The sequence below is a fragment of the Arvicola amphibius genome, chromosome 5 (genome assembly GCF_903992535.2).
Source record: "Arvicola amphibius chromosome 5, mArvAmp1.2, whole genome shotgun sequence".
NCBI lineage: Eukaryota > Metazoa > Chordata > Mammalia > Rodentia > Cricetidae > Arvicola > Arvicola amphibius.
The window spans coordinates 28,991,496-29,016,062 of NC_052051.1; the positions used below are offsets into that span (position 1 = coordinate 28,991,496).

A 24,567-nucleotide genomic window follows, 5' to 3' on the forward strand; every position below is an offset into this window, starting at 1 on the left:
CTTTGAGTGGCACCAGGGCCAGACAGTCCATGATGATCTCGGGCATCTGGATACAAGGAGCTTGCGGCTACTTTTGCTCTGTGGGACCCTTTGATGGTCACTGCATTCTGAGACTGAGTCCAGGTAAGCTCATCAGACCCAATGTCATGGTGTGTGTGCGCGCGCGCGCGCGCGCGTACACACACACACACACACACACACACACACACACCCTGCCACCCGTCACCCCCAGTATTCAGGCCCATCCAACCACTGCAGGGAAACTTAGCTGTGAGTAAGAATCAACACAAACCTTTTCATAAAGCACACTCCCAGTTTAACCTCAGAAACTGTCCCATCCCAATCTGCTACTGGACAACAAATTACTGCCCTGGGCCCACCTAGGCTCTCTTTGCAGAGGACAGACTGTGTGAAAGTATTCTCAGCTTCTGAAAGTATACCTTCACCTGCCGACAAACTCCACTGTCAGCCCACTTCACCCAAGCTCAGTCCCTTTCTGCAGAGCATCCAATAACCAGTGGATGCGTGGGTAGCATCTTGGACCTACTTATGAGCATGCTGATGCTGCATTCCATCTCAGAACCTGCCATCGGACCCCTGGTAGCTCCCTGTCATAGGTGGAGTGCCCTAGCAGGAGTGAAGATATTCTAGAAACACTAGTGCCCTTTCTTTAGCTAGCAGGTTATTGAAACAATGGATTCCGTGGACTTGGAATTTCTTCAAGAGTCTATGTGGGGGTTGGAGGTGGAGGAAGGGGAAGAAGCAGTTCAAGATGCAGGGCAAATTGGAGTCCCAGGAAGAGATTTCACAGGGTTCTGGCAACTTGAGAGACATGGCTTCTGTATGTTATTAAACCTCTTAGCTTAAGAGATAGGGACACTTTCCCCTCCTTTGGAGTAAGATTGACCTCACTGACTCAGTTCTCATAAAGTGGATAATGTGGCGATTTGAATGAAAATGGCCCCTATAGGTTGAAATCAGGTCCAATGTCACTGTCTTTCCCTGCTGCTTGCAGATCCAGATGTAGAACTCTCAGTTACCTCTCCAGCACCGTGTCTGCCTCCATATTGCCATAATTCCCACAATGACAATAGTGGCCTAAACCTCAGAACTGTAAGTTTGAGCTACCCCAATTAAATGTTTTCCTTTATGAGAGTTTCTGTGGTCATGGTGTCTCTTCACAGTAATAGAAACCCTAACTAAGCTAAGGTAGGAGGACTACTATGGGAACGTCTAAGGATACATTATAAAGGGTGATCTTTCCCATCCAGTATGTTCTCTTAGATCATACACCGCAGGAGACTGCAGTGGGCCCCACATACAGATAAGGACTCTTGATGAGCCCAGATGCTTGAGTCTTCCCATGAGTTGGCTCTATTCACTGTCTGACGGTTTCTACGTATGTGACTCTTATCCCCAAAGTCACAGCTTAATGGAATTTAGAAGTGGGCCACTTAGGAGGCATTCAGAACTAAAAGATGCCACTGGGAGGAGATTCCAGTGTGGCATCTGTGACTTTCTAAGAAGAGGAAGAGAAATCAGAGTACATCTGCTCAGTTGCACTGCACCATGCAGTTCTTCGCTATGTTTTGAGGCAGCATGCACGCCCTCACGGGGTCCCAGCACTGTGGGCTCTTGGACTTGCCAGCCTTCAGAACCAGTAACCCAGCAACCCATTTCAGTTACAGCAACAGAAAACAAACAGGACTAAGATCCCAAATGAGAAATGGCCAGCTGAACCCAGGCAATTTGCAGAACCCTGAGAGATGATAGCAGTACATGGTCTGTGTAGGTTTCTTCCAAATCAGGGCTAGTGGTTACCTATCCATATATGAGTTTGAATGACTCAGTGATATCAAAACAGGAACTCCTTCTTTATTATGTGATAGGCTATTAACCCGACAAATACATTTTATTTAGAAGATAAAAGTGGTTCTAAAACTACCCATACAAAAGGAACTCTTGCGATACTTATGAGATTTCCCTTATAGGCCCTACTAGGGATGAAGAAACATCTAAGAAGAGTTAAGGCATGTGTCCATGCTCATCTCCTATGATTCACCTTTTCATCCTCCTGAAGAAAATGAGGAGAGGTCAATATCTAGGATGCCCCTGGAAGTGCAAGGATACTTCCATCCCACAACTCAGCATCTGCGCTTTATTGTGCGGGCTCCCCAGGACCTGTTTTCTCCATCTTACATAGATAACCCATTGTCTGTTTTGTTCTTTTAAGACCCATGAAAAGTGTTCAATTCTAACGCTGGAAACTGTTTACCGACATAGCCATAGGTCAGGTTGCTGTAACCAAGTAGCACAGGCGGACAGTTTCTAAATGTAGGCATCCTTTCCTACAGCTTTGAAAGCTGTGAAATCCAAGATTAAGATGCTAGACTGTGGGAAGGGTCCTGAGCTGGGGTGGCCACCTCCTTGTTGTGTCCTCACAGGATGGACAGAAAAGCTAGGTCTCTCTCCTTCTTCTTTAAAAGACAACTCATTTAATCACAGGGGCCTGTTGTGGTATCATCAATCCTAGGTCCCTTCCCAAAGGTCCCCTCTCCTAAGATCTTCACTCAGGGTTAGGCCTTCACCACATGGCTGTGGGAATCACACAGACACTCAATCCATGTATACTACACACTGAGGGCATAGTACTATGCTAAAAATGTTAATAAAACACAGCAAATTATTAAACATTCACCTAGATTTGAAATACTATATTTAGAAAAGCAGAACTATTATCAAACTTTTAGAATGACTTCTATATTAAGTTAGTATTTTTTTTTTTACTGTCCATCTTAGCACCTCAAAACAAGATACTTGATCTATTTGCTTCATTTTTTCGCTATTGTATTATGCTGGGAGAGAGCCCAAGGACTCCCAGGGACTTTTTACTCATGCTTCCTAAATATTCTGCCACTCACACGCATCCTCAGCTCAGGGTGTGACTTGCCAATTATCTTGAAATTAGTTCTGTAGGGTAACGGGCTCCGATTACCCATGGATGGTCTACTATAGTTTCTTACCTCACTGATTCTGAATACTTCCCACCCCCCCCCCCCCCCAGAAATGTTGTGCATGGGCTCAAAAGGCTAAAACTTATCAAAGTAAGAAGCCAGGAAACAAATGTTTGGACATTTCTCCTGATGGTATAGCCAAGTGAAGAGCTGGGGGGATAAAGAGGAAAGTTCAATGACTAGAAGGGTGTTGGAACCATGAACTTGTTCGGCTCAGTCATATATAAAGAAGATCACAGACACTCAGGGATCAGGTGACCAGAGCAAATGACTAACGCAGTATCTACAGGGAAGAGCTGGATGCCTGGGCTCCTGGCCTCTTGTCTACCGCTCTGCTTTGTGAGTCCCAGGGCCACAGTGACAGGAAATGTTTCTCCTGCATGCTCACAGAAGGCTAAGTGAAACACAGATTTAAATTTTGCATCTAAGTGAATGTTGGAAGTGTTTGGTCCTTTTTTCAGCTGTGTTCCTTACTGTTTGCCCTAGTCTTGCTCCTCATATTTTACTTTTGTGACCAGTGGTTCCCATCCCTGCCTTATCATTTATGATAGACATTTGGAGGTGGTTGGAAAGTTAGGCATCCCATTCTGTGGAGGGGACTTCTAAGGGACTTGGAATACGCTGTGAAAATCTAAGGTGTTGAACACGATTAACATAGGAAAGAGAGTTTCAGTCAGCTCTCAGTTCTTCAAACCATGTGATGACCTCCCAAGTTGTAAGTCGACTCTGGATTTACCTCCAGGGGCCTGGCTTGGGTTTGCTTTTGCTTCACTTTATGTAGCATTAACTATTTATTTTACAAGTGGAGTAGTGCCTTCTAGAATTCTTCTCTCTCCTGGTGCCATTTCTTGGATTTACGGACACACGTGTTGCATTAGCAGACTATGGAATTCCTTTGGTGTTACTGAATTGTTCTAACAATCTAATTGCTTGGTGAGTGTAATCTACCTTAGTTAGACACAGTCTGTGACTGCACCTAATCCAGAACCTCCCTGTTTCCTCTGGTGAGTTCTTCAGGTTCCAGTAGATTGTTACAAACTCAAGGTCACACAGACATCCCTGGTTACAGTAGGTGGGTTACAAATAAACATAAGACAGGGCCATGGACTAGGGGTTGTAGGGAAGAAGGAGCATTGCCAAGAGTGTTGGGGAGGTAAGGGAAGGGGGAGGTGAAGGTAACCAGAATGCATTGTACACAGATGTGAAATTGTCAAAGAACAGATTCAATATAAGTAATAGAAAGAAGGAAAGATCTGTGACCTTTAATGAAGCAGTTAGCATTAGAGTTAAAAGAAGAAGGTTTGTTAGAACATTAGTCTAGTTTTTATTTGGGACAAATCTAGAGATATTAATGAAGACAATACTTGTGTGTGTACATAAAAGGGTATTATCCTATGTTTGTGTGTACACATGTATAGATTTAGATAGTTTACTTTTTGAAGAAAATGCATACAACTTATAGGTATATATGTATATGTATATGTGTGTGAGAGAGTGTGTGTATGCACTGACTTTGCAGATAAATCTGCAGGTCAATTGGAAGAAAATTTTAAGTCTTTACTGCGAGCCCTCTTTACTCTAAAAGGTAAACCTGACTTAGCATTTCACAGAGCAGTAACCTAACACCAGCTCATCTCCAACCTCAATGTGATGCAAATCTGAATGCTCCCTTTTGTGTGTTCTTTGACCTCTACTCCCAAGGCCAGAGCCTCTTTGACTGATGTCATCATTTTTTTTTCTAGTTGCTTCTCACCCAGAAGGAATCCTGTTGCTTATAACAACCTACCTCCCTAGAAGTGAATTTGTGTCACTTCCACAGTGAAGGAGAATAGGGCTAGGAAAATGGGGCTGAAGTAGGAAGCAGGTGGTGGCAGAGCAGACGGTAAAGTGAAAATTTCACCAAGAAGCACAGCAGGTTTCCCCATCCTTTTATAGTTCAGTGTATCTATAATCTCTATCTCTATTGTAAATGTACCTGTCTGCATGATACACTTCATTCATATGTTAAATAGTTTAGTGCACAGAAGAAACCAAGTACTTTTTAGGTGTGTCTGTACAAGGTGCCCTCTTGGTCATTCTCAGGCATTAACATCCTTGGACATTTACACATGTGCTTATACATCTGGATGCAAATATGCACATGCATAGAAATGTGTATTAGTGTACACATACAGACACATACATACACACACACACACACACACACACACACATATATATAGAGAGACATAGAGAGAGAATAGGTGTAGTATATTAGCATTCTGCTACTGTAACAAATACATGAGACGAATCAACTTACTGAAAAGAAAATGTTAGTTGGCTCACAGCATTGGAAAGCTCCACTGCACAGTAGGTTGATCTTATCTCACCTGAGCCTGCGAGGAGGCAGTAAGTACATGATGGTGGGAGAGCAGCGTGGCTAAAGCTGCTCATTTTGTGGCAACCAGAAAGCAAAGAATGAGACTAAAACAGACCAAGGTGCCAACATCTCCTTAAGACTGTACCCCTAAGACCCAAAGAACTCTCACTAGGCACCACCCTGAGACTCTACAGCCTCCTAATAGCATCTTCCTAAGGATGAAACCCTTGAGAACATCTCAAATCCAAACCACTGTACCTGGATATATGCAAAGGACCAAGGTGGGGATTTGTTGCTGACTTGAGCCTTAGGAATTCCCAATCACAACAGAAAATTTTTTTAATATTTATTTATTATGTATACAATATTCTGTCTGTGTGTATGTCCGCAGGCCAGAAGAGGGCACCAGACCCCATTACAGATGGTTGTGAGCCACCATGTGGTTGCTGGGAATTGAACTCAGGACCTTTGGAAGAGCAGGCAATGCTCTTAACCTCTGAGCCATCTCTCCAGCCCCTCACAACAGAAATTTTATCCCTTCCTGATTAATTCCTGGCTAGCCCTGTCATTTGGAGATTCACAACCTAATCCATATAGATGTTAGAATGGGAAAAACGTTATTTAATATGATTAGTTGGCTTTTTGTTTTAAGGTGCATGCAAGGAAAATTAGTGAGTTGCACTTTTTTTTGCTTTATAAATAGAGCTGTACTTTTTAAAGCAGATGTAGAAATGCATCTGTCCATCTGTGGTGTCTACCATATGGCAAGCAGCAGGAAGGCAGCTGAACCATTTGGAGTGGTTAAACATCTGGCCCCACCTCAGAGAGCACACCTTTCTGGTAGAAACGGAAGTGTAGAGGAACGGTTGGTTTCCTGCCCTATAACGTGTGTTGTCAAAGAAGCCACTGTTGTTAGGCAGTGACAGAAAACAGTGATGGTTTGACTTAGAGTTACCATTGGGGACTGCTGAGAGAAAGTGTGGTATTTATTAGATGGAGACATCAGAGAGGAGTAGGCCTTGCTCTAGCAGGTGAAAGTCAAGACACAAGGTAGATAGATATGCAAAGCCAAGGAGGCTAAAAGGCATGCGGCATTGAGATATAGCTGTGACTTGGTGCCATTGGTGTGCATAGAGGGGATAAATAGGAAAGAAGAGGCCCAGATGGGAGTGTGTCCTTACACCCTGGGGTAGAGAGCTCAGGCACTCCTTCAAGAAGAAAAGAAGAACAAGCTGTCTGTTGCCTCAAGCAGGGAGAGGCAAGGAGATAGCAGTCAAGCACTCAGAATGATAAACAGTGGCCTGTGAGGCTGACAAAGGGGGAGAACAAAATGAGTGTGTCTGCCCCCACACTGGACACCTGGACAATGACTAGGAAGGGAAGAACAGGTGTGAGATCTTAAAAATGGCTAAGATATGTTAACAGAGCCAGGCGGTGGTGGCCTTCATCCCAGCTCTCGGAAGGCAGAGGCAGGCGGATCTCTGTGAGGTTGAGGCCAGCCTGGTCTAAAATGTGAGTTCCAGGAGAGCCGATAAGGTAACACAGAGAACTCCTGTCTCGAGAAACAAAACCGAAACAAGGTATGTTAATAGGGAAGGGAAGTCATCAAAGTCACTCTTTGTTTTGGTTGTTTTTGACATCAACTTGCCACAAATTAGAATCACCTGAGTAGGGATCCCTACCCAAAGAATTGTCCTGACTACCTTAATTGATGTGGTAAGTGGCAAGTCCTCTCCTGAGTGGGAGGCACCTTCCTGTAGCATCCCAGAAAAGAAAAGAGGGTGTGGTAGGAGACAAATTGCTGTCTTCACTTCTCTGGCCTTCCATTATGCGAATGAGCTGATTCACTCTGGTTCTGCTGCTGCTGAGTTCTCCATGGCTCCCAACCATCCTGGTTTCCAGCTCCCATTGTTGACTAAGCACCATCAGCTCTCCAGTGTCAGGTTTCCAGTGTCAGGCTGAGCCTGCTGAAGCACCCAGCCTTGCCAGTTGATCAACTACCAGGCTGTCGGTTTCCATAGTGAAAGACTGCGGTGGGGTTACCGCAGCTGCTGAGACCCCAACCTAAAGTTGGGGCCACTACCAGGTTCCCAGTCTTGTAGGTGTGAAACTTGTTATTAGTTTAACATACACTGAATTAATAACTCGTTTTAAAATATTTGTTCATCTGATCATACTCATTCTTCTAGGGAACTTGACCAACATACTTTCAGTTTATCAGTGATGCTTCAAAAGCTGAGAAGGAACCCAGAGCTGATGGCGCCCTCAGACAAGGGTTTAAAGGCATACGATATGTACTCTAGTGAAAACACTCAAATTTTGGTAAATATTACAAAGATTTGTTGAAAAACATGGAACTTAATCTATAATCACAAACCTCTGCAATAATAACACATATTTTGAAATATAAATTTTCCAAAATGACATTTGTGACACATACACACATACATACACACACAAGAAGGAGAACTAGCTGAAAAACTATATGTACTATGTCTATTTATATTCCCCTATTTATCTTTCTTTACATAGTTATGTATATCTGAATGTGGGTTTGCCACACATACTTGTGAGTCTGCATCCAGTTGTGGCCCACTAAACACAGTCTTCTACAGTTATCTAGTTCCCCTACACGTCTGTAGATCAGTAGTTTGTGACTTGAGGCCCAAAGCCAATGGGGCACAAGATTTTTTCAAAACTCTTTGAAATTATAGATCTGTTTTGTGAATATGACCATATTCAGAGTGTATCTACAGAGATAGTTCAGAACCTTTTATAACTTCTCAAAGGTATTGTAGAAGGAAATTTTAAAAATTGTTTAAAAAATGCTGTCTTGAGTCACCTTTCTCAATCCACCATATGATGTGTGAGAGAAATTGCAATCCCTCTGAATATGGGGATATTTGTTCAAAAGTTGAAAACAATCACCTTAACCAGGGCTCCCTGCTTTAAACCTGAGAAACTTGTGCCCCCAGATAGCATTGTAAAAGAAAATTTGGAGTAATATACTAAATTTTTATAAGCTCTAATATGACCACTGGATATACTCTGTGTTCTTGTGGTGTCAACTGTTACCAATAATTCTGTAGCAAAGTTCAAATAGACTTCCTTTCAATAGTTACATCAATACTTCTATAGAACTGTAATCTGTTTGCAATTGTATCTTTTTCTTCTACCAGTCCAAGTAAGCTATTTAAACACAACAGCTTAGGATTTTCTTTGTTGTTCTTGTTCTAAGTGGATCTGGATGCTCTAAAGTTATGGTTTAGTTAGACAACGTCCTGGAAGCGTGAGAAGTGTTGGGGAACTTCCGGCAAGGGTGCAGTACCTAGATCCAGCCACATGGGGAGCTGTTACATAATTGGGCCTGACAGGGCAGTTACCAGGGCTGGAAGTAACTACACTCATTGGTAAGAGATACAACTTTCAACAGAGGACACCGGCAGTCCATGGAGACTTAGCCGGAAGAAAGCTAAGAAAAGCACTTTTGAATGTCCCTTTCTGTCACGTTCCAGTATCCTGTTGATGATTCCTACTGTCTAAGCAGCACTGAAAGAGAAGGGAAGAGAACAGATAGCATAGACAGTTAAGGACCAAGTGGGTGGGAAAAGATGGGGCACATCTGGAGAGCCAAAGAAAAATGTCCAGAGCAGATTTATTTTTCCCAGGAGGGTTAACTGTAAATATTTATGGAGTTCTCACCTGTTTTTCCATAAACTCTGTTGTCAAGCCCCATCATGACTGATCATTGGGAGTAGAGGTGGGTGTGTCCTCCAGGAAGTGGATATCACTATGAAGGCAAAAGAGAAAGAAATGTATTATGGTCAACACCTGAGGAAGACAAAGTGGAGACACAGCAGAAGTAGACAGGACACATAGTCTCAGAACATAAAGATGGTCTATGAGCTGAGGAGAAAGGAACGCTTGGAAGGAGAACTCTCAGATACACCACAGTAAGACACAAAGACCTTCACTGGAAGGTTAGCCATAGCGTGGCCATGTTGGAAGGGAGTGCACTAGACTTTAAGCCACTGTCTTATGCCATCATTATTCAAGCTCCACCCATCAGGCTCAAAAGCAAATGCCCAGCCAAGTCAGTGGTGGTGTGTTGGTTACTTTTCTGTTCATTTGACACGAGCTAGAGCCATCGGTGATGAGGAAAACTCAGTTTAGAAAATACCCCCACAAGATTTGCCTGTGGAACTCAGTCTGTGGGGGCATTTTCCACTCTGGGCTGGTGGTCCTGGGTGTATAACAAAGCAGGTTGAATAAGCCAGTAAGCAGCACTCCTCCACGGCCTCTGCATCAGCTCCTGATTACTGGTTTCTCACCTGTTTGAGTTCCTGCTCTGACTCCCCTGCATGACTGCCTGTGATGTGAGACTGGGAGCTAACATACCCCTTTCCTGCCCCAACTTGCTCTTTGTCATGGTGTTTTATTACACCCATAGAAACCTGAACCAAAGCAGAGGGTAAACAGTTAACCACTGAACTCTATTGTTTGGATAACTGTACCTTTCTTGAAGGGTATTTGAGAGGCACATTCCTGTGTCTGTCACAGACTTAATGCTACCTCAGTAGAAGGAGCTGTGGCAGAAAAGAAATCCCAGCGCTGCAGGAGAAGGAACCATCTTGTGTCTCTGTCAGGGGGGCACTGCAGAGGGAAGAGAGGCAAGGCAGGAGGAAGTCTGTGACTTGATACCCTCTATTTGACTGCTGAGTCCTGGGTGGAGTGAGGTGGTAAGCTGAGAAAACCAAAACCTTGAAACTCTGGCTGCAGAGTACATCCAGGGTGGCCCTGACTTGACACAGGCCGGCCACGGATGAATGGCAATGGCACAATGGCCTGACAAGGCTAAAATTAGGCCTGAGCCTCAGAGTCTTGTGTTGGCTGCCTTAGAGAAGTGGGTGGCTTCACAGCAAACACAGGCAGCAGCTGAAGGTTGGCGGCTTGCCAGGTGTGTTGGGGGAGGGGACGCTCCCTCCAGCCTAGGTTAGCTCCTTGACTAAAGGACAAATTGGTTTTAGAGTTCAAACTCTGGGGATTCTGTGAAGAGAGAGGCAGGAGGAGGAGTGGGAGGGAGGGAGGGAGGGAGGGAGAGAGGGAGGGAAGGAGATACAGAGAGAGACTCATAGACAAACAGAGATACAGAAAGGGAAGTGTCCAAAAGAGGGAAGAAAGAAAGGAGGGAGAGAGGGAGAGAGGGAGGGAGGAAGGGAGGGAGGGAGGGAGGGAGGGAGGGAGGGAGGGAGGGAGATACAGAGAGAGACTCATAGACAAACAGAGATACAGAAAGGGAAGTGTCCAAAAGAGAGAAGAAAGAAAGGAGGGAGAGAGGGAGGGAGGGAGGAAGGGAGGGAGGGAGGGAGGGAGGGAGGGAAGGAGGGAGGGAAGGAGGGAAGGAGATATAGAGAGAGACTCAGAGACAAACAGAGATACAGAAAGGGAAAGTGTCAAAAAGAGGGAAGAAAGAAAGGAAGGGAGGAAGGGAGGGAGGGAGGGAGGAAAGGAGGAAGGGAGAGTTCTCTTGAAGTCTCAACAGCTGTGATCACCTGCTTGAGACCCACCCAAGATTGGGTTCCTCATGGAGAAGGGGGAGGGGTCCGTGAGACCCCCCACCCCTTCCTGGGTATATATAGGCAGTTAACATTGACTCAGGAAGGGAGACTTCTTTGGTGGGTTAGCCATCCATAAATTGCCCATGTTCCCTGCAAGTAATCCTAGTGAAACTCATTGGTTCACCAACCTGGATTCGAGAGGAAGTTTCTTTGGTCTGTCACCAGTGCTCTCTCTGGAGTGAATAGATGTTTCCTTGTCTCCTCAGGAAAAGCTTACACACCAAATTGACACTCCCAGGCAGAAATAGGACTGTGGTTCTCCATGTTTACCCGAAATGTGGGGTTGTGGGAGTGGAAGATACTAAGTTATTGTTCAAAACCAAGGCTGAGCTCTTTGGCCCCAACCTTGACTTTCACTGTCAGCTCCCTAAAGACCTCTTAGCAAACCACTGACAAAGTAAACACAGTTTCTTAGTTCTACCAGGGCATGAGAGAGTGCCACCTCCATCAGCCCAGTGGCGTGGGAGAATGAGGAGGTGATGGGCCTGAATTGGGGATTTGTAGGCAAGCCTGGCAAGGTGGGATCACTTTGTGACTGGGCAGGATTTAGAGTTTATCAGCTTTAAGTTTCTGACCATGTAAAGACAGACCATGTTTAATTTCTGACCATGACACTTGAAGCAAATCTTGGGAAGTGAGCCTCTGGTGGGTAGATGACAGCCTTGCTGTGGATGACCCAGTATTCTGGAAACAGCAGGTAAATTGCTTTTGCTTGATCTCAGTCTTGCTGAACCAGAGACAGAAAACATGGTCCCAGTGGTGTTGTAAAACACGGACGGACTGAAGTAGGATGGTGCTGGGCCCACTAACACCCAGGCTGACTGCTCATAGGGAAGAGTTGTGAGAACAAACCGTTTAATTTAGAAAATGAGGCCAGAACTTTCCTTTTGTGCTAACTAACACATCTTTGTATATTTTGCTAATTTAAGAATGATATTGATAAAATTGTTAAAATTGATGCAACATACCTGATGTGGGACAGTGTTCTGTTTGTGTTGATTTCATTCGCTAATAAAGAAACTGTCTTGGCCAGCTCTTAGGTGGGTGGAGTAGACAGAACAGGAAAAGGAAGTGAGGTAGATGGCTCAGTTAGTTGCCCCGCCTCTCCTCTCTGGGGCAGACTGCCATGCCTCTCCTGAGGGAGAGAGATGCGATGAAGCTAGCCACCAGTTCAGACATGCTGAATCTTTTCCGGTAAGACACCACTCGTGGTGTTATACAGATTATTCGATATGGGTTAGTCAAGATGTGAGTAAGAGGCTGAAACTTATGGGCCAGGCAGTGTTTAAATGAATACAATTTGTGTGTTGTTATTTCGGGTTTTAAGCTAGCCGGTGGCTGAAAGCCAGGCGGCGGGAACACGGCCCGCTCCCATCACTACAGACATACCAATTACATTTTAAAATTACTATTTGTTAAATATAAACTCAATTTTAACATGGCATTTTAATTGCATAATTTTAGTTAACTTTTACAGATTGTGTGTATGCCACATTTGTGTGCACTGTGTGTGTGGAGAGGCGCAGATAAGGCCATCAGAGGACAACTTTGTGAGTTAGTTTCTTTGTCCACCTTTACACAGGTTCTGGAATCGAGCTCAGATCACCAGACTTGCCTTTACTCACTCAGAATTTCACCATAACCCTAATTATAATGTTTTAATTTAGTACAGTTTTATTTTATTAGCATATGATAGTTGTATGAAATACCGAGTTTCCTTAGAATATTAAGCATCTTGATAGATTTATTATTATTACCCTTTTTAGCTCCTTCCCGTGCCTTGATCCTCTTTTTCTGAAATAGTCCTCCATCTATCTTCATGGTTTTGTCTGGCTTGTTCATTTTGACAAAAAAAAATCTGAATTATAAGATCAGATATGTAGACACACTTGTAATCCCGAGACACAGAAGAAAGGGGCAGGAGGAATCCTGCAAGGGAAAGGCCAGTCTGAACTACATGGTGAGGTCCAGCCAGCCTGAGCTATGCAGGTGACACCCTGCCTTAGACAAAACCAAAAATGTAGAGTCTAGATTCTGCATATGAAAACACACGATATTTGTCTTTCAGATATTTCCTAGTTTGCTCAGCACAATGATGTCTGGTTCTATACATTTTTCTGAAAGTAACATAATTTTATTTTATTTTATGGCTGAATAATACCCCATTGTTTATATACCACACTTTCATTCTTCATTCATCTACTGATGGACATCTAGGCTGAATCCATTACCTGGCTGTTATAGAAATATCACAATAAACATGGGACCATGTCTTTTAACAAACGCTCTTTCTTTTAGGATAGTTTTAGATTTAGAGAAAGCTTTCAAAAGTAGCATTGAGAATTCTCATACACTACCTTATTGTGTTTCTCCTTTCAGTACCATCTTATAATGCACTTATCATAATTAACAAACCAATATTAATGCATCATTATTCAAATATTTATATTGGTATCTTAATATGCATTTCTTGGTGTTTCCCTAGTGTTCTTTTCCTGTCTGAGAATTTTTCCAAACTGTCACATATGGCTAGCGATCATGGCTTTTCAATTACCTGTTTCCCAGCCTTTTCTCACTTACACGTGTGTGTGTGTGTGTGTGTGTGTGTGTGTGTGTACTCACGTACTCACAGAGTCTATTGGAGGAAGTTCTGGGGTCCTGCTCTCTTACTATCCACTGAATTCTTTAGGGCCAGAGTCTTTTACTCAGTTGGTAGCTATGCTAGTGGCCAGCAAGGCTCAGCAATTCTCCTGGCTGTCCCCGCCTGCCCTGCCCTCTGTGCTGAGGTTACAGACAGTTGCATGGGTAGATAGCCACAGCTTTTTACTTGACTGGGATCCAAACGCAGGTCTTCACACTCAGCAATGTTTTTAGCCCCTGTCCTAGTCAGAGTTACTGTTGTTGAAGGGAAACATCTATAATACACACACATACACATATATACATATATGCATATATATAATTCTAAGGAATTAAAAAACAGTCACATTGTATATATATATATGCATATATATGAAACAGAAATATTTTACTGCTTCTGGGTAAATTCTGAGTTTGGAGCAAGGTGAATTAGGAGCTTGGGGGATAAACACACCATCTCCATGTGACGGATGAATCCTCTGGGCCATGATGAATGGGCCTCTAAACCAAACATGTCAATACCTGAGAAGCGTGGGAAGGAGAATGCTCGTCACCTTCAACGAGGTTAAATGCTTTTTTTTTTTTCTCAGACTTCTTGTGAAAACAGGCTCCCTAGTTACAGTTTGATCCCAAGACAAAGAAATAAAGGTCAGTGATTGAAAGCAGTTCTTTACCATCAAATTAACATGTGACAAATTTGTCTAGTCTTCATTGACAATATTTTGCTTTTTCAACAAAACCAAGATTAAAGTGAGAGAGAAAACAAAGAAGAGAAAGACTGCACTGCCTAAGACCTCCCATCTCAGTTTCTGTTTGTTTCTATTTGCAGATTTAGATGCCATTCATAAATGATTTGAGTTTAACAGAATCATTCAGTAAAGATCTTTCCCTCCTTTCTTTCCCTCCCTCCTTCCCTTCTTCCCTTCGTTCCGTTCTCTGTTTTAGATAGAGTCTTGTTATTCATCTCAGGTCGACCTCTATCTCGTCATCCTTCTTCTGCCTCTTCAGTGCTATGAATACAGCTGACACCTACATACTCAATGTAAAAAAATATTGGAAATCAAAATAATAGAATATGTTTAGCAAAGAGAGCTAAGTCTGACTCCAGTGGAGAGTCAGATGTTATTAATTAGAAATTAACTGGATATTAGGAAGTAGAGCATGGGCTGGTGAAACTGCTCACTGGGTGAAGGCACTTGAGCTAAACCTGTGGACCTTGTTCAATCCCCAGGAGACTCCTAGTAAAAGGAGAAAGAAGGCTTGAAAGCTTTCTTCTGACCCCGACAAGTTGGCCATGGTGTTCATGAATGCAAATGCGTGCACGTGCACGTGCATACACGCACCACACACACACACACACACACACACACCACACACACACACCACACACCTCCACCCTAACATTTTTAAATACCTGTAATATTAAAAGTCTTTAAAGGAAGTATGGTTTAGTCAGAACTATGGAAACGAATGGTTGTGCGCATGTGCAGTCCTTTCATTGTTTATAATTCAGTTACGCAGCAGAAATCCACGCCAGACAGTTGGCAGTCTTTGAAGGTCTGAAGAGAGCAACATGCAAAGATGGTCCAGAAAATTTCCTACATTCATGGTCATGTGGCCTGTCTGTGAGCTTCCTTGTCCACAAATAAGGACACGTTGAGGTGGTGTGTAAACCTGAGAAAATCTTAGTGATCCATGTTGGTTGTTTCTGTTTAGCCATTCACATTATTACCACCTGGAGATGAGAGAGGCCCCACCAGCACACCTGTACCTGTCATAACTATGGCTAAACTATCTCTAACTCCCATAAGATCTGGCAAGATGGTTTCATACACTTTCTACCAAACTCAGGAGTGTTTACAATAAAAATGCTCATTCGAGTTTGACTTAATTTCTTGACACACAAGACCCTGGCATGATAGTGACACAGTTGAAGAGCTGGGAGACTATACCACAGGTTCCTGATAGAATGTTAGCAAGTAAGCCTTGTGTCTCCTGTAGGAGACAGTACTCAGTATGGAATCTGTGCAAGAATGAATGAATGCAGAAACGAACGAATGCATGGGGTGACAAAATCCAATGAGGTTAAATGACTTCTCCAAGGTTATAGAAAACAAAAGCCAGCATTTGTCAAGTCACACTGTTAGACAAAACTGAAACTAGTCATTCTTTCCTATCCCTGAGCTACAGGATATGGAAACCTTTAGTGCAAGTTAGCTATGTATTCAGTAATGTTGGTTCCCAGAAGGCAACCGAACAAGTAAGTTACTTATTAAGTCTCATAGCTTTCTCTACAAGATCAATTTCAAGCCTCTGCCTTGCCGTATCTATGAATCCTACCCTACCATACAATCTGTGCGACCTGGATCAGCTCTCTTAAGGTAAGAAGCACATTGAGAATCACTCATCTCAGGCCCTAGGGCACTGCTGATCTTAGTTTTGTCTTTAAACACAGGTAAGAGGTAAGAAGGCAGTTTTGTCCTGGGCTTTTGTCAGTCTTGTTTGATAACTTAGGTTTTATAATGCTCATCAGTGGAGTCGGCATTTAGTATAACACAGTTTTCAGTTCTTCCCTTTTTTGTCAAACTCGACAGCACAAACTTGACATCTCTTTGAAAGTGTAAAGATTAACCAAGCCTAAGGAAGGTGTGGCTGTCATTGCTTTCTTTAAAGAGCTGCAAGCACAAATACGCTACTGTCTTTGGTATATCACTTAAGGAATAAGATAGTCATTCACCTGGGAACAATTTTTAAAAATCTTCCAATTCTAAGATTTGGATTTCGGTAAGTCTATGAAAGTTCATAAAGGTTTCTATTCTGAATAAAATCATTTGTTACTCTGTTGAATACAGAGGAAACATAGTCTGAACTCTGAAACACCAAGTGGCTCATGACACATGGCAAATTGTGATAAGCTTCTCTGGCCCATTACATGCCCAGTTTAATTTCTCAAATATACACAGAAATGCACAGTCCTGGGCTTGCAGTAAAGTGTCTGTCTTGAGAGTCATTTAGTCCAAATGACTCTAAAAAATGGCTGTCAGTTCCAGACGTTTCCAACTGGATAGGACAACAGCCACCACATGTCCGACAATACACCCCACACAATGTAAACATACCATTCACGTCCACAACTCAGATATTTATGGCATTTTCCATCGTTGCCATGTCAACTCATGCAACCACCGGGTCATTAAATCATGCTGTCAGCAGCCAAGATGGTAACACAGCAAAAAATTCCAGTTGCTGACATGAAACATTACATTGATCATTTCAAGACTTGTTTTTTTTTTTTCCAGCTGTCTCTTGCTTTATGCTCTTCATTGCTTTTGACTTGGTCTCCTAGGACACAAGAAGCATACAAATGAACTAGTTAAAATTCAATAGAAACCCCAGTCCACTCTTCATTACTTTTGTTTTCATAGAACTTTGTTTTTTAGGTGACCATTTTGAGGTCACATACTAAAAGACGAAGAAATGGATTATATTATTGATACAAATGATAAGCTTTTATTGCTCTAAGTTCAATTCACTGCTTTTCACCTCATATCGTCTGCATGGAATTATTCTCAGCAAACCTCCTGGATTTCATGTGAATTTGTTCTGATTTCTTCCTTACCAAGTTAGAAAGAATCCTGCTAGTTTTTCTTTTTTTCTCCTGGAGTCATAGAGAAAAAAAATCTAATCAGCTGACAGGAAATGTTGGGTGTATAATCAGTAGCAATGGTGAAGAGATATTTCTGGATTTATATGATTTATATGATGTATTAACTTCAAAGAAGGCAATTCCCTTGAAATGCAGCTAACTATGATTACATATTGTGCCACTACAGTGCTTTTCATAAGCCCACAAGTAAGAAAGTCTTTAGGCCATAGTAAGTGCTAAGAATAGTAGAAGATAAGGAAACTCATGTTTCGATATAAACTGTGATAAATTCTTAGACTAAAGGCTATTGTTCATAAATAAAGGAAGGAAGACAGTATTTGCTCTTCTTTACTTAATATTCTGTTTTCTCTTGCATGTATTTTCGTCTGCTATCTCTTGATAGACTTAATGTCCCATACGTATCATTCTGGAATAGACAGGGGGTAGCTATGGAATGTAGGGAGTATGACAGAACCTCACGTCTATGGGCATTAAGCAAATGCTTAAGCCAAAGAAAGAAGCTGGGAGCAAAACTGAAGATTCTAGTTGCCCGAATGCTCAGTAGGAGATACAGAGCCTTGAGTAATGGCTGTTGATGCCATCCAGCCTTAGAAACAGAATTGGGGATGGTAAGCTGTGCCTTCAAGGCTGAGTTAGCAGCTGCTGACAGTTACAGATAAAAATTAAGAATGCTACACCAAAGGATCCTTGACCAAATGTTCAGAGTGAGGTGGCAGAATCCCAGAATGAAAACAGTGGTTATATGTCTCAAAATGGGATAAATAGGATATAAGAAGGGACCATTCATAGAGGGCTATGGGTGGGTAGACCACAAGTTACAGGGGTCAGATGGGGATGTGATCAAATCTGTGGTTTTCTGTGATTTTAAAAAGGTGAATCTTGTTGGAAGGAGAATAAGGCCATGGCACCACTGGAAGTTCATTAGGATAACCAGATTAAGAAGAAAATAGAGGAAATAAAGAGAAGATTCCAAACTTTGATTTGAACCCTGTAGGTGCTTGTGTTGGAAAAACTTTTCTGAATGTCTTAAAGCGGAAGTGATGCTCACAGAAGGAAGAGATACAGTGCTACATAGAGGAACACACACAGTAATGGAAAAGATGGAGTTGTTAAGCTCAAAAGGAAAGGGGATAAAAGTTTGTGTCCTTGAAAACTATGGAGGTTTTCTCACCCCCATAAGTGAGCATAAGTCTGGAGACTGGGGTCCCAGACATTTACCAGCCACCAAAACCACACTGAGTGAGTTCGAGGTACTTTGCCTCGGGGCTTGAAGGTAATGGAAGGGTGAGTTCCAAAAAGGAGTTTTCTTATTAAGTGAGAGCTTAAGAAAGAGGAAGAAAGCAGGTCCTGCTATACAGGAGTGTGTCCCCAGAAAGGGGTCCCCAAGAATCCCTGTCTAGGGGTTAGTAAAAGTGTTACTGGATTGAGGCATAGGGGATGTGCTGGCTAGTTTTATGTCAACTTGGCACAAGCTGGAGTCATTAAGAGTAGGGAACCTCAGCTGAGAAAATGCCTGATAAGCTTGTAGGGTATTTTCATAATTAGCTCTGCCCAGAATGGGTGGTAGCATTCCCAGGCTTGTGGTTCTGGATGCCACAGAAAGCAGACTGAGCAAGCCATAGGAAGCAAGCCAATAAGCAGCCCTCCTCAATGGCCTTTGCATCAGTTTCTTGCCTTGCTTGAGTTCCTTCCCTGATTTCTTTCAGGGATGGATTGTTATCTGGAAATATACATGAAATAAATCCTTTATCCCCAAGCTGCTTTAAGCCATGGTGCTTCATCATAGTGTAAAGGAATGGTGGGGCTGCATTCCACCCAGCTCCAGCACGGCTAGCTTTACACCCGAAATAACAACACACAAATTGTATTCTTTTAAACACTGCCTAGCCCATTAGTTTCTGCCTCTAATTGGCTAATTCTCACATCTTGTTTTAACCCATATTTAGTAATCTGTGTAGCACCACGAGGTGGTGGCTTACCAGGAGAGATCTTAACCTGCGTCTGTCTTGGAGAGGAGAGGCATGGCGACTGCCTGAGGCATCTGCCTCACTCTGCTTTCTTTCTCCCACAATTCTGTTCTGTCTACTCTGCCTAACCTAATTTTCTATCCTATTAAAGGGCCAACACAGTTTCTTTATTAACCAATGAAAGTAACACATAGACAGATGACCCTCCTCCATCGATCATAGCAAGAGAAATTTCAGCTAAGACAGGAGTGAACTGGTCAGTCCAGTTATCCTACCCCTGAGGTGTCCATGTGCCTTTCTTCCCTGGAGTTTGGAACGTGTTATCCAGAGCAATGAAGTGTCTGCTCAGACACAGCTTTCAGGCAGTTGTGCTCATTAAGTTTCTATGTAAAAGCAAAAGAAAGATAAAGTCCAGAAGTCAGAGCACACACTCGTGTCCCTAAACAATTTTAGGATTTCTGGTCTCTGGCCAGGATAGAGTTTCCCAAGAACCAAGGATATTTCTAACTTCTGACCAAGACAGGACTGGGTTGTCAAGGATAAGAAGCAGAAATGTACTTTTTTTGAAGTCCCCACCCTAAACTGCCAGTCCAGTTTTCTTCTCCTGTTCTCATCAAAAATTGTATGGCAAAGTTTCATAAAGATAAGACTGAGCAAGGAAGCCAGGCACAAGAGAGAGAATAATGTTGGTTCCACTTAGAATTCGAACTTGAATCTCTACTTGAAAGGCAGTGGGTAATATTTGAGAAGGTGTAACCTCTGGGGTTGACCTGCTCATGCTTTCCTCCCTCCCTCCTTCCCTCCCTCCCTCCCTCCCTCCCTCCCTCCATCTCTCCCTCTTTCCTTCCCTCACTTCCTCTATCTCTCCCTTCCTTTCTTTTTTTGAGACAAGGTCTTTCTTGTAGACCAAGATGTTATCAAGCTGTATAGGTTCATGCTCCTTATAACCTCTGCCACCTGTGGGCTGATGTTATAGCCATTATGAGTGGCCAGAAGTAGTGTTATGAGGAAGGATCTTGACTCATGCTGTTTCTCCCCCTCTTCCTCTTCTTCCTCTTTCATTTCTTTTTATTCTTCCTTGCCCCTCCTGTCTCCACTACAACCTCACACTCTATACCCTATCTATTTCCCTTACCCTGTTTCTAGGTCTGGTTTCTGGTTGCAGAATGTACCTGGCTTGTGAAAATTTACTTGGTACACACCCGCTGTTCTCACTTATGTGAGTTGAACTTCCATAAAGGTTTTCACCAAATGGCACACCTTCACACCTTGCTTTGCCCTCCTTGGCTTCAGCAGGACACTGTCAAACAAGAGGGGATCTTTTAACGTTCAGCCCTTGGACCAAAATACAAACTGGGTTATCAAGACCATGTCTCCCGGATTCCAAGAAAAACAAGAACTGTAGTTTGGCAATTTCAGCCATTGTCTCTCAGAGAATCCCGATCCTCCTCTAGGTGCCCTCACCTATACCCAGTCAGACTTGGGAGGCTAGATCACCCACAGAAAGGATGCATCACCAAACCCAAGCCAGAGACTCATCTATTTCAGAGAAGCATGATGAAGACAAGGCAAGGGCTCTATCTTAGCAGGGCCCCACAAACCTCACAAGCTGTGTCATGCCTTAGAAACCCACCATTCCTCCCTCCAGCCCAGGGCTCAGCCTGTGAAAGGATTTTCAGGGAAGTCCACAATGATTAAGCAGCCTACACAGCCTGAGGTCTCACCTCAATGGGCTTCTCATCACTCAGGAACTCAGAGCAGTAAGGGCTGTCACATTAGTACTTGCCATCACCATGCAAGGAACCTACACCAAGAAGTTCCTGGATTTTTTCACAATTTAGATTCTGCATTGATTTCCATAATTCAGTGGGCATTACTCTCTTCCAACTGATCCTTATTTGGAATAAAAAGATATATTTTAACTCAGGGAAGCAGAGAATGATCCTAGCATGGGAACACTCAGCCATAATCCCAGTACTAAGGAGGTTGAGACAGAGAAGACAGCGACTTTGAGGTCAACCTGGGAGAGCACAGTAAGACCCTGTTTCAAATGTGTGTGTGTCACACACACACACACTCACACATCCTTGCTTCCCAAGCATTTTCTTAAATCAGCATTTCCATGAGTCCACTTATTAGATTGTTTACAGAGTATTAATTCCTTGAAGCAGAAGCTAGCACAAAGAATGAAGGTACTGTCTGAATCACTAACAGAATACAAAGAAATGGATAAAACATGGGCCAATTTGTAGTTTTTTTTAAAAGCTTATTCACCTTAATATTTGGTATTGGTGTATGTGGGTGTCTGCATGTATGCATGCATTTGCATGTTTGTATGGGGGTGCATGTGGAGGTCACAGGGCAGCTTTATGGAGTCAGCTTTCTCTTTCCACATTTACTTGGGTTTGGGGATTGTACAGTAGTCAGCATATCACTGGGTTGTGTGGCAAGAACCTTTCTCTACTGAATCATCTTGATCAGATTAAAAAAGAATCAAACCAAACTTCAGATGTCCTCATGTATTAGTTTGAGTCCTCTCTTCCGATAGAGGGAGGAATTTGGGGTGGATATGATCAAGAGATGTTGTGTACATGTGTGAATAGTCAGAGAATAAAAACAAAAACCAATATTTATGTTGCAGCTATATTCATCAATAAGATAAACAGCTTCTTTTGAGTGGCCATAACATTCATGAATTAACTAATGCTCGAGGTTTAAGATCATATTTGAATCACAACCAAGCAATCACAGTCAATCATGTTTGACCATGAATAAAAATATTCAGCAAAATCAATACAAGTGTTCTATTAGAATCAATGATCTATATGTAATCCATCCATCACTACCTAAGGTTACCATGGCAGCAGCGAAGACAGATACAATTTCATCTCATCAAGTTTTTTGTTGTTGTTGTTTTGGTTTCTTGAGATAAGTTCTAATTCTACAGCCCAGGCTGGAATGAAACTTCTGGAACTCACTATGTAGCTTAAGCTGGTCTCAAGCTTACAGTAACCCAACTGCCTCAGCCTCTAAAGTGATGGACTTACAGGTGTGAACCTCCAGGCCTGGCTCTAATCAAGTGTTCCAGTAAACACTAAGCATTTTTAGTAACCATATCCACAATATGTATATATTAGATCCTAGAATGTGTTCATATTATATCAAAGTTTGTGCTCTCTGACCATCCTCACTTTTTCTACTTCCCAGCAGGTGAAAACCACCAATCCTTCTCTAGTTCTATGAGATCAATTCTTAGATTCTTCACATCAGTGAGACTAGGGAGTATTTGTTCTGTCCTTGTCTCCTTGTTCACGTGTGTTGTCAGAAATGGCAGGATTGTCTTCTTTGTAATGACTAGATAATATGCCAAATTCCGCTACCCAGTCATCTGTCTTTAATGAGTATATTGGTTGTTCCTATATCTTTCTGATTATAATTAATGCTGCAGAGAACATGGAGTTGTGCATGGTTCTTCACACCTTTTATTTCCTCTCCTTAGAACATAAACCCAGAAGTGAATCATAGGGGCATTCTATTTTTAATTTTTTTAAAGACACCTTCGTACTATTTTCCATAATGACTCTATCAGTTTATACTCCCACCAACCATATACACTTTATTTCACATTCTCACCCAAAGGTAGCATTTCTTGTCTGTTTAGGAGCAGCCTTTCTGAGATATATGAGCTAGCAGCTCAATTTAGTGTTGACTTAAATTTCCTTGTTAATTAATAGTGTATATTTTATATACATACATGCACACATGAGTATACACATACCTTTATACCTATTGGTCATTTGTGTCTTCTTTGAAGGAACACCTACTCCAGTACCTTGTACACTGTAAACATGAGGGTTCTTTTGCTGCTGAATTGTATGAGTACCCTACATGTTTCAAATATTAGCCTCTTCCCAGATTTCCAAGTATTTTGCACATTTTTCAAGGCGCTTTTATTTTCACTTCAATTTACTATGCAGTGAAGATGCTTTTAAATTTTAGGTAGACCCACTTATTTATTTTTGCTTTTGTTGCCTGTGGTTTTGCTGTTTTAATTTAATGATATTTTACCAAGATTGGTGTCAACGAGTCTGCCCTGCACTGCCTTGTGTTTTCTACAAGATATCAAAAAAGATAATGAACAGAGTTAATGCATGCAGGGGGCTGGGCACAGTGAAGAGTGGCAACATTTTATCGTACTGGAGCAGCCCCTATGTCACACTCATCCTGGAGTATCTGTCTACTTTTTATGGCAACAGGATGAGCAAGCCTGCATTGCGTCCATTTCACAGATGAAGACATAGCCAGCATGCACACATTAAGAAAACGGGGCTGGAAAGATGAATCAGCAGGTAAAGCTCATTGGTACCAAGCTGGGACACCTGAGTGCCATACCCAGTTCCTACATAGTGGACAGGAAGAACTGACTTTAGCAAGTTGTCCTCTGATCTCCACTTGTGCCCTATGGTACACACACACACACGCTTAGGTTCCCACCAAATTACTGTAAAATCGTTAAATAATGTGAAAGCACAGTTTTCAGATAGAGTTTCCTTGTGTCTCTCTTCCTACTCTCATCTGCTTTTTGGTTGCCCACTACCCTCTCGTTCTCCCTTCTCGCTGTATTACTTCCTCACTTGAGCTCCGGCACCTGCAAGGAAAAAAAAAAAAAAAAAAGCAGAGCTGTGCATGAGCCTTCTTTGTTCTGTGGATGTTCACTTTCTTAGTTGATTCCTTTGAGGTTTTATTGACCTAAATTTCTTTTTTTACTTGGTACAACTTCAAATTTGCAAAAGTGTTGTATGACATAGCAACAAACACTACAAATACTTATTCGGATTATACGCTCATTTCTGTTTTATTTGCTGTATCAACTTTTCTGTTTGTCTTTTGTCTGCCTCTCCTGTACCAAACACAAAGGAATGCTCTCAGTGGTCCCAGTCAAACTGATCACTGTAGCAACACCTTCTTGCTTCAGCTCTTCTCCATACACAGACACAAACAGAATGACATTTCCCTGTTGTGGTTATAATGTCTCTTATTGCCTGTTCACAGCAGAGTCCCCTTAGCTATAAATCTTAATGGTCTGCAAGAGTGATAAATTGCTTCCTATATAATCACTGTGGACACCCCAGACAAGTGTGTACTGTGCAGTCTAAAACCCGAGTTCACATGGGTTTTAGAAACAGCAATTTAAATATCTGAAAGAGTGAATTTCATGTATTTAAAACACCTCTTGTGAGGGCTAGGGGCGAAATCTCACAATCAAATAACAAAATGCCTGGTGCACAGTGCAGGTGCTTCA

General features: G+C 42.4%; 1 long non-coding RNA gene across 1 annotated transcript in view; it reads right to left on the bottom strand.

The window, feature by feature from the left end:
• LOC119814159 overlaps positions 1-9,163 on the bottom strand; it is a 34,602-nt gene extending 25,439 nt beyond the window's left edge. The window contains exon 1 of the long non-coding RNA XR_005285367.1: positions 9,076-9,163. This is a non-coding gene — a long non-coding RNA (uncharacterized LOC119814159). The remainder of the gene's footprint in view (positions 1-9,075) is intronic.
• Between the last annotated feature and the right edge of the window lie 15,404 nt (positions 9,164-24,567).